Raw genomic sequence first — 11,593 nt, forward strand, 5'->3', positions numbered from 1 at the left:
GGGTTAGTAAATTAACTTTTTCCCACTGTAATGTGATCTTGGAGTTGGTTTATTCAATTTAAGGGGGTGTGGGGGTGGATCCTCCACATGGGGTGGGTGCAGAAACATAGTAGAATGTGTGTTTGGTAGTTTGGTGTCATTATATGTGACGGGGATGTTATTTTTTTGTGATTTGCAGTGTTAGATGTTATGAAATTCGATGTTATGGGTTTTAGATGTTTTGAAGTAGACCTATATATATATATATATATATATGGGTCTATATTAGATCAGCGAACGCTTAAACAAGTGAACGCTGATTGATCGACCTTATTTTAGCGAAAGTGAAAAATATCAAAGCAGCAGAAACCCGAATTTTTTCCTAGGGAAAGAATTTGGTTGTCCGTTTCTGTTGCTTCGGTATCTTCAGTGCTGTGGTGGAAAGTTGCGGGTCGGATTCAGGTAAGTGTGCGATTCTGTGGATGTGAGTGTTACGGGGGTTTAGGTGAGTTAGAGTTAGGGCTCAGGTTAGGTATGTGCGATTGTGTGGACATGAGGGTTAGGGCGGATTTAGGTGAGTTAGGGTTAGGTAGCGGGTGAAGTGAGTGTGCGATAGTGACGGACCTTAGGGTTAGGGTTTGGTTAAGGTAAGTGGATAGTTAGTGGTGTGTGCATAGTTTAGTGTAGGGTTAGGTGTCAGATTTTAGGTGTATGTGTGTGGATTTCTGTTTGTTTGGTGTGCTTGTGTTGTGTGTATGTGTTTTGGATCAGCAATTTTTTTCCCTAGGAAAAAAATCGCTGATCTGACAGTTCGAGATTGTAAGCTTTCGCTTACATAAGGTTGATCAATCAGCGTTCGCTTGTTTAAGCATTCGCTGATATAATATAGACCCTAGATATATATATATATATATATATATATATACATACACAGACACATACACACACACACACACACACACACACACACACACACACACATATCTATATATATATATATATATATAAAGATATATGTATACACACACACACACACACACACACACACACACACACACACACACACACACACACACACACACACACACACGTATAAAATTAGTTGGGGGTGTAGGGGTACAGCCCCACCCCCCACATGGGAAGGTGGAGTGGGGGCTTTCCTCCTGCAAAAAATTATGCTTATATGTATGTTTGCTTTAATGTTGCATGCATTGAGGTTGTTGCTTATAATATGTATAGTAATGTGCCGACATTTGCACTGTTAACATTTTACCATCAAAGTTTTGAACATTAATGTTTAGGTCTTTCAATTATTTTCAGTAGACTCATGTATATATATATATATATATATATATATATATATATATATATATATGGTACTTTTCCATTATCGGGACAACAGGTGTAATGCGCGCACTTAGAATCTTAGCACTTCTTACATACCTTTGGTTGATCGGGTTTGTCCCACCCACACCAGCCCAATGGCGTGTTCTCGGAAAGGACCTCCAAACACCCCTGAATATTATAGTTAACATTATTATTCTCAACTATATCACCGTGGATAAATGTGGTCTTAACCTGTTAAAAGCCAACTGACAGTGAATAAAATAATAGATACATCAGTGCTGGCAGTGCCTACCTAACAAGACACTCAGAAATTCTCCGTCGACTTACTGGTTTCAAACATCACGGTTGCAGTGTTCTTTTCTTTCTTTTGTGTGTCTTCTTTTCGTTTAGGTGTAAACTCTCCTAAATACGTTAAAGACACTTTCACTCTAAGCAGATCTCAGAAAGTTTTGATACAAGCTCTACAGCTTAAAGGTGCTGCATCTGGTTTGCTATCTTTTTTTTTTTTTTTAATGATTATTATTTTCCACCTCACTTCTTTGGACACTAAGGAGCTGGGGAAAGACCATTTCCCAGCTTCCTTTTTTTACAACAGGATACAAGTGGAGAGTATTAACACATTTACAAAATATTCCAAATCTGAATGCATCTAAACCACATACATCCAAGTTGTAGCTTTCAGTAAGACAAATATAAAAATGGAAAGTGTCGTTTTGTTTGAATATTTAATAAAAAATCGAAGCAGGAGAAAAAAAGGTAGTTTTCCGTTATCGGCAAAATTACAAAATCCTCAAGGTGACATAATCCAGGCTATATAACATACCACTCCCTGTCAACTGTCAGTACAAAGAAATGTGTCTTCTTATACCAACCTATGTATTTGTAAAACTATCCACTTCAACCCTCAGTAGCAATATACAGTACAGAGTTCTATTAGACCTGTTGCCCCGATAACGGAAAAGTACCATATATATATATATATATATATATATATATATATATATATATATATATATATATATATATATATATATATATATATATATATATATATATATATGCATGACTTTTAATGAAAAGGAAAAACAACTTGCTGAATGAAAACCATCCAATTTAAATGCATCAGAATACCACCCATCAACTCTGTAGAGAACATTTCTAATGGAGTATATTCAACTGGATGTCATCAATGGCTTTCTATGGGAGCTTAAGAGCTTTGGGCACAATTACAATCATTTAATTGTGAGGCATATATCTATATATCTATATCTATCTGTATCTGTATATCTATATCTATCTATCTGTCCATCTATTTATCTATCCTCTCCAAACATCTGCACCAACTGGAAAGGCCACAGAAGTACCTTGCAAAGAGAATCCATGGCTTCCAATACCTGTCCTATGTGGACAGGGTCAAATCACTCTCCCTCTGCTCTGTATCATACAGATTGCCAAGAGGTGAGCTGTGTCTCGACTACAAGGCAATTTCAGACCCTGCCCTACTAGAGATCCTCCATATCTGTAAGTCTAATTCCTCATGCATTACCTGCTCAAAAGGCCTAAATCTAATATGCAACATCAACAAAACTTGCTGGAGATACAGGTTTGTCTCACAGAGTCTGCCTCGTCTCTGGAATAGACATCCCATACAGGTCAAACAGAGTACCTCACTGACCCTCTTCAAGCACAACCTTGATGAGTGGATGTGAAACCACAAATTTGTCCCAGGGGTTCCACCTATGTCCCTCATTAACAGGGGTGACAGGTTCTGACTGAGGTTTCTTTTGGGGATAAACTCTTGGCTAGGCTTGTAAGGGCCCCAGGGCCATTAGCCTAGTAATCTCCTGTGATCCTATATATATCATACAAAGACACACTCACACCTTTACGTATACACCCACAATACCAAGCATTAAACCTACAAGGCTTACTCCAGCAGCACTTTGTGGAGTAGCGTGGTAAGATTTAAGAAGTTTGTGATTGTGAAGCTAGTAAAGAACCTTTTTGAGCGTTTGGACTGAGGGCTATAAGGGGACAGAATATTCAAGGAGTCATAATCCAAAGCTAATTTCTGAAACTCTGTAGATACAAATTTGTACCATTATCTGTAACTAATTCAAATTATAAGCCATATCTGGTAAATATTGTCTTAAACCCGTCAATAAGTTTTCAGCTAGTCATTTGGTGGTACATGCAGAATGTCTATATCTGAAGAGTAATAAATTGCTCCTGTAAGGTAGCAGTTTCCTCTGAACTCACATACTTCAGTGGCTATTCTTTGCCACAGACCTTGTAGTGACCAAGTAAGTAGCAGTGTTATCTGCTGTGGGACTTTTTATGTATTATGAAAAAAAATTGCACAACAATTCAAGTGTTATTTTTTCGGGGGGAGAGGCCATATAGAGAAGACCATTCACAGACACTGATAACTCTCCTTGATATTGGATGCCAGTGGTCATTCCTAACACTGCTGAACTTAATATTCAAATGCTCACATTACCTGGGAGGGGTTTGAGGTGTCCCATTGCAGTCCCATATGTACTCCCCATATCCCCTGCCCCAAATACCAGTATGCAGTGCTGATATTGCACCACTGTACTGACATTTTGTCTCTTTCATGTACTTAGTCAGTCGTTATGTTGTAAAGAAGATACAATTATGTCTGGGCACAGTTATAAAGAAGATGCACAAATTCTGTCTGAGTACAGTTATAAACCATTGTGTTGAGATAATTGTGCTCTGACCATAAAATATGTCAGGTACTTTGTGTGTGTCCACTGGTTAGGCCATCCATCACATACTTAATGACTGTCTGCAGTTTAGTAATTACTGTTTTTTTTTTTTTTTTTTTTTGCCATAGTGCTCTGAATAAACATGGCAAAACCTTTTTTGAGATCAGACAGTGCCTGGACAGGTATTTGGTTTCTTGATAAAATGTCAGCCATAATCAACTCCTTTCCATGTACATGGTACATGTATTGTTCTGGAATAAATCCATGCCAATATCATAAACAGCCTCTGTTATCTTGGTAGTGCTTTTTTTCCAAATCTTAGTAAGTAACCATGGCAACCAGAGGTTACTGTTCATTCTAGAATTGAAAACTCTCAGTTCCCTGTAGATACTTTCAGAATTTTTCGCAAGACTGCACATTTGCAAAACACTGTTTTTCTCTTTATGAATATCTACTTTTTTCTCCCTCAGTTAGCATTCTGGAGCAGTATACAATAGATCTAAAGACTTATATACCCCTGGAGAAACACAACAACTACACCATCACTGCATGCATCGTCATTCGGAACTGTTGGTTTGGTTACATGGTAGTAGTTGACCAGTGAAGTATCAGCATGTGTTTAACACTGATGAATGTTGGGGTGTGAGCTGTCCCGTATGACTAATCCATATTTATGTTCAGTAAATCCGTCAGGAATATAGCATTGTGGACTGATCAGGCACAAACTAACCAAACAAATTTATAATGCCTAGGACCTGATTTAGCTCAAGTCACAAGAGGTTGGACCTTTTAGCTCTGATTTTGCTTGATTCTAGTCAGGTTCTACTACCACCTATGTTGTGACCAAAATATTCAACTTCTGGTACAAAATTTATATTTGTCTCCTTTCAGTTTTAAACCTGAATTTTTAATGATTCAGAGCACTGTCTCCTATCTTCTATAATGTGTCTCTGTATCAAGACCAAATAGTAACATTTAATCCATGACAACAAAGGCGACACTTAATGCCCTTTCAACGGACTGCTCATTTAATGTTGAAATATTTCTGCTGCTACAACAAATGAAGTCTTATGAGTTAAAATGCTACAATTGGAGTAATAAGGGCTGTTAGATTTTAACTGTCTTTCTAGAAGTATATGCCAAAACCCACTAGAAGCATCTAAAATACAGAACAGTCTGAACAACTAGTGTACAGGTAATGTATTCAAGTGTAGGCAAAAAGAACCTCTTCCTCACGAGTTCATCATTTAACATTTCCATAATGACAGACATTCTCATACTGAGATTCTTTCTGATAATGAATACATTGATACACAGCATTCAGTAGGTTCAGTTATACTTTCAGTCACACTAACTGTTTGGATGCATTTGAGTTCTGACTGGTTTCAACAGTCTCTTTCCTGGCTCCCACTTAAGCTGACTACCTCCTCAGAATGCAGCCACGTTAATTTCATTTAATCATCACTGAGACCCTACTTGTATGGCACACTTCTACTGAGATGATGATTCACATATGGACCTTGCAGGACAGAGATCTAAATCTTATTCTTCTATTCCTTTCGCTCAGTCAGACACAGAATTGTTCTATACACTCGAGCTTGCCTGAAAAGGTACATATTTTCATTTCTCATTCAGGCAACTGAGGACATGTCTACATGTCTTATAAGTGCTGCATAATATTGTTGCAATGTCATTCTCTACTACTGTAACATCATTCTCATTTTATTGATTCATTAATTTATTGATTTGTATTGCTTTTAAAGGTTTTGTGGCTCCATGGATTGTTTGTTTGACTTCCCAGTCTGATTCTGTGTCACACACAGCAGTCACCTAGTGCTGAGAAAGTGTCTTTCAACACTTTCCTCAGTTTTAGTCTCAGATGCTACTTTGTTTACTAGCTAAATTTTACACACAGAAGCAAAATGTTCAGCACTGCTCAATTTCTTACACCTTTTGTCATTTGAAGCACACTGCTTTAATCCAGTATGTGAACAGTTACATTGCACGTATTAACTAACCTTGCATTCGATCTGATTTTCATACACAAGTACACACACACACACACACACACACACACACACACACACACACACACACACACACACTATAATCATTAACATGCTTTACTCTGAATGTCCTATGTTCTTTGTGCTTTATCTGACAGACACCATTTGCTATACTTTTATTAGAATTATTTTCCAGTCTAGCCTCTCTAACAATCTAAATTGCCTTCCCTAAAGTTGAATTCACTTCCAGCTGTAACTTTTGAGAAACTTCAGTGTCTGCCAATCCCAATCACTATTGTGTTTTCATCTTTTGCCTGATTAAGCCCACAACATTCAGACAAGTTAGTAGCAGATTAAGTATACTTTGGGTCCTGAGTTGTTTTCAAAGAATGGGGACAATACTCTCCAACACAAATAAAAATTTATGGACCACAAATAAAGAAACATGCTTGGATTTACCTTTCTAAGTGTGTTAAATGTATACTTTCCTGCACGATTATTTAAAGTTATATTTATTATTCAATAAAGAAAAATGTTGTATGGCTGATTCGTTTAAATTTTTGAAGACTTTAACATGTTTTCAGCATTACGTGAAACAACATTTACTAACCTATACTAATGAAATGAACTATTTTAGAAGGTTTCAACCATAAAAGACAATTGAATGGATGTCATTAAAATCTGTCAATGCCTGTACTCATCAGTTTAAGCCACTAGACTATATACACCAATCATTTTCAATTGTAATTAAAAATGACTACAGTAAAGCATTCCAGCCCATTTACACAAATGCACACTCATCCTACAAAGCCAGACTAACATCGGCATAACTTGATTATCCCAGCAGGAGAGGTCATTCTCATCCAAATGCAGCCTTCATACTCAGAAATAGGTTCATAGGTTCATAGGTTCATACTAGGCTATCTGCCCTAGGGTATTTATAAGCCTAGCCAGAGTGTGTTTGGCTTTCGCCACCCATTTTAAATTAATTTTGCTATGCCTTTTTTTTTAGGTTAGTATACGGTGCCTCTGTCTAACAGTGACACAGAAGTGATAGATTACCCCATCAGTGTCAGATGTCTGATTGCAGTAAAAATGAATAAATAATATATATATATATATATATATATATATATATATATATATATACAATAATTTATTAAAAGCTTGTTTCATGAAATCACAGAAGTCCAAGTATTTGAATGTATTTCTTACAAATGCACACTGGTCCTGCAAACCAAACCTGTTCATAGGTTCATCGATTAATATTAAGCTAACTGCCCTTGCGAGCCATTTTAAGCCTAGCCAATTATCCCTTGTGAGATTCAAACCTTGCACCTTGTGTTTGTAAGGCAACCACCTTAACCATTAGGCCACCCCTCCCTTTATTGAGCAAAAGACAACAGGGTAAGTTACATTCATCCACATGCAGCCATGACTCCCATGCAGCAGCTATAACCCCATTGCTGTTGGTCCCTAAACAAGCTGTGCTAAAAATAATACCTCTCAGCATCTTAAGAGAAGAATTTGGGATGAAGACCAACAGATAGACAGACAAACATACATATAGATAGATAGATATTCATTTAACTGTATAGGCATATAGATAGATAGACAGACAAATACAGCTTGATAAGATGATAGATGGATAGACAGATAAAATAACATATAGACAGATAAATAGACAGAAAGATAGTCAGACAGACAGAGCAGAGAGATAGTAAGATATATAGATAGATAATCATATAGATAGATGGACAGATGATAGACAGATATAGAAATTAAGCATCCTAGGCTGAACTACCTGTACAAACTGTATTGCGCATGTGCAATGCTAGGGACCACAAGTATTTACCCCTTTATACTCACAGCATCGTTAACTTTGTATTTTAATCACAACTGAACACAAACACTTTGTTAGTGATTTCTGCAGCGGGGCTAGATCCATAACAGTGATGGTCACCTGGTGGTGTGAACCTTGGCTCTAGATGAGTGTCACTGTTGAAATGACACCCAGCCACATGTCCAAAGATGGGAAAAGAGGTGATGGATGGCTGAACATTCAGCACATAAGCTATGTAAAATGAACAAGAAAAAAAATATATTTCACTAAAGACACTGACTGCCTGCCAATGGCCCCCATCCCAGAAAGATGTGCTCTGGGCAGCAGCCCAGATCTCCACTACTGCAGCTCACCTCTGCGGACAGTCCATAGAAGCACCTAACAAATGTTTCTACAGATTCATGCTTAGCTTGAACACATTTAGAAGCATGATTTTTCATGAATAAAATTTCATCTTAGCACAAAATGTAAATTAAGTTTACATATTACTGACATGTAACTCTTGGGCCCTTGGAAAATGAAAATTAATTTGTAAATGTTTTCTACTACTTTGCCCATGACAGAAAGTGAAGTGTTTATTGTTTCAACTGACTTTTATGCTTTGATGTTGCTCAAAAGTATATGAATCTCTGCATCTCTGAAGGTCTGGCTAATGGCATTCTGAAGTTACACAGTTTTGCAAGGTTGAATTTCCTAATTTTCAATTAATTGGCAGTTATTCTCAGCATATTTATTTATATTTGATAACCGGGTACATGGACTGCTCAGAAGATCCTTGTCAGCCATGACTCAGGCATAGTTGTGCAACATAAATAGTGCCAATACAGTAAAATATTTTTACATAAAAGTTTATTACATACTAATTAGTACATTTTAGTGAAGCAAGCATACTAGGGCAAAGAAGAAACAGCAACAAAGTATATCAGCCAACATGTTGTGTTTTCCATGTAATGATATCTAGAAGCAGGTTTGGAATCCTTAAAACATTTACATGCAGAGTCATTGTAGAGTTGATCAGAGAGTTTAAAGTCAGCAATGGTTTCCTTGTTATTATTGCAATATCATCAACCTCTTCCTCCTTTTCCATTTTTCCTACATGAGGCCAGGATGTCATGTCAACTGTCGCAATCTGGCTTAGTTCAACGCCACTCTCTCACCTTCTTCAGCAGTCATACCTGACTGTCGCAGCTCCCTACTGAAATATTGGCACAAGTATTAACATGCTGACAAAAAAAAAAAAATTTTGAAATGCAGGAGATGAGTGAATGTTGAACATTGCATGTACATTTGACAAGCTCCCCACACCCCCAAACTAAAATATACTAACTCCTAGATCAGTACATCAGAGAAAAGGAAATATTCTGAGAAATGGCCAACTTGGACTTAGTTACGCAAATCTATTTTTTGGCCATCAAGTCTCTGTGTTTTGAGACTCAGTCTATTACATTCCAACATTTCAAGTGGTTACTGACTATCACGGGTCTCCTCTCACATGATCTATCCATTTCTTTGGTGGATGCCCTTCTTTCCTCTTGCCTTCATCTTGTTTGCCCCAAATCTTCATCTCCTGATTGTCTTCTGTTTTTTTGTTTGTGCTTTTTGAACGAAGACCATCAGAATGAATATTTTGAGATGACACTTGAGCTCCTAATAATATTCTGCTATCTAACTAGTCTTAAACTCCTAAGTCATCTTTCCATGACTGCATGATAGCTGTTTATGTCCGAAGATGGCCACGAATTGACTGGCATTGGATAAACTTTTGATTCATGTTATTTATATCGGACTCTGATTTTGAATATAAATATTTACATGATGCCAGCTTTTCTGCTTGGATCTGAACTGTTCCTGCTGTGTCATGCTATTTGCATCATTGGTGTTGGAAACTCTTCCCATGGCTTTTGCTTACCACTGACCTATTGAAATGCTGAGTCACTCTCACTGAACCACTGACCGTTGGGCCATGAAGTTCATTGGCTCATAGGTTATTAATAGACCACCTGCCCTTAAGGGCCATTTTAATCTTAGCCAAATTTTCCAACCTAAAGGTAAGAATCAAACCCTGGACTTTGTCTATGAGGTAAGCACCTTAATCATTGTGCTAACCCCCAGCCCCACCAAAGTGTCTTTGGTGACTTACCTCTTATTTTTCTTAAATAACAGTTCACAGACTGCCAGAAAAGACATTTTGTTGATCTTTGCAGATGTTAGTTACAGCTGTTATTTATAGTGTTGTTGTTTAATTTGTTTGCAACAAACATTTTTTATTATGCTGCTTTATTATAATATTGTTGCACTGGACAGGAAAGAAATATTACATTGACTTACTTTATTTTTACAGACAATTAACATCATGTAGAACAGCAAGCTGTGAAGATTCTGTCCCTATGTGGCTCCACCAGATTTACTCACTAAAATCTGAGATGTGGAGCTTTAGTGGATATTTTCGTGTTTGGATTTTTGGAACATTTTGAGTGCCCCTGGAGGCTATACTGTTGCAAATTACATGCATACATTTATATTTAATTTAGAGTTTAATTTTAAATAGCATTACATTATTTGTAATATTTTTTTTTAATTTCATTGTAATATTTACATTTGCTGTACTTTGTTGTATAACCTTCCTTGCTACGTCCGTATATGCTTGATGAGATGAGATCTATAGAAGAAAACAGTGCCCTCCAGATAAGATAGAAACCCATCTCCCATACATATTTAAAATCAGTCTTTTGCCATTACAACCCCCAAGGGATTCACAGTCTGATATATAAAGAAAATAGACGTAAAATTCCTTATACATCTTTACAATATTTTGCAAATCAGATCTGACTTGCTAGTTTGAAACTAGTGTTGTGCAAGTCCACACTACACTACATTTAAAAACACCAAAATCTCAGATGACCAGATGAGTATGACGATTTTGCAGCTATACTACCCCATTCAACCCTGCCTCACTTTCTCTAACAGTGTTTACTGAAGGATGTAATACATGACATGGGAGTACAGAAATTTGACTTTAGCATGGTATACAGAATAAAAACCAATGACAGCGTATCATTTAGTCAATTAGTACATATTTACAAGTAATAAAGTATACAAAGACATGTCTGAACTAGTGATATAAACATTACATTAATATGTACCTATTTACAAATGCACATATTCATTTTTATATGAGCAATCAAAATTACAATAACAAACAAAGAAAGGTAATAAACATTTGCAAAATGGTGAAGTTACAAATATGTGCAAGGAGATATTGTACAAAACAGGTACAGCCTGAGCATAAAGCAATAATAATATTATGAAACTATCAAAGCAACTTATTAAAGGTCAGATATTAAAAATAAGCTATATAAAACAAATTTATGTACAAGTGAATGCAAGGCACCTAATAATCCAATATTACATCTGTCAATTTCTTGTAAATCTATATGGATCAGGAATCATTCAGTGTTTAATACATGTATCTCTAGTAAGGTAACAATAAAATTTTAACAGAATGCACTTATCACACACACTATATGCTTATCAAAATGGAAATTCCATGATGGTGAAATTCTAAAGCATTCAGGGCGCAGTAAAACTATATGCAATTTATGTTAGAAAATAGAATAGGACTGACTTCATGGTCCTTGTTTCTCTGGTTTGGTCCTTGGCTATTGTGCATTCTAAGTGGGGGCTGT

Source organism: Protopterus annectens, chromosome 1.part1 (genome assembly GCF_019279795.1).
Source record: "Protopterus annectens isolate FY-2018-M chromosome 1.part1, PAN1.0, whole genome shotgun sequence".
In the NCBI taxonomy this organism is placed as follows: Eukaryota; Metazoa; Chordata; order Ceratodontiformes; family Protopteridae; genus Protopterus; species Protopterus annectens.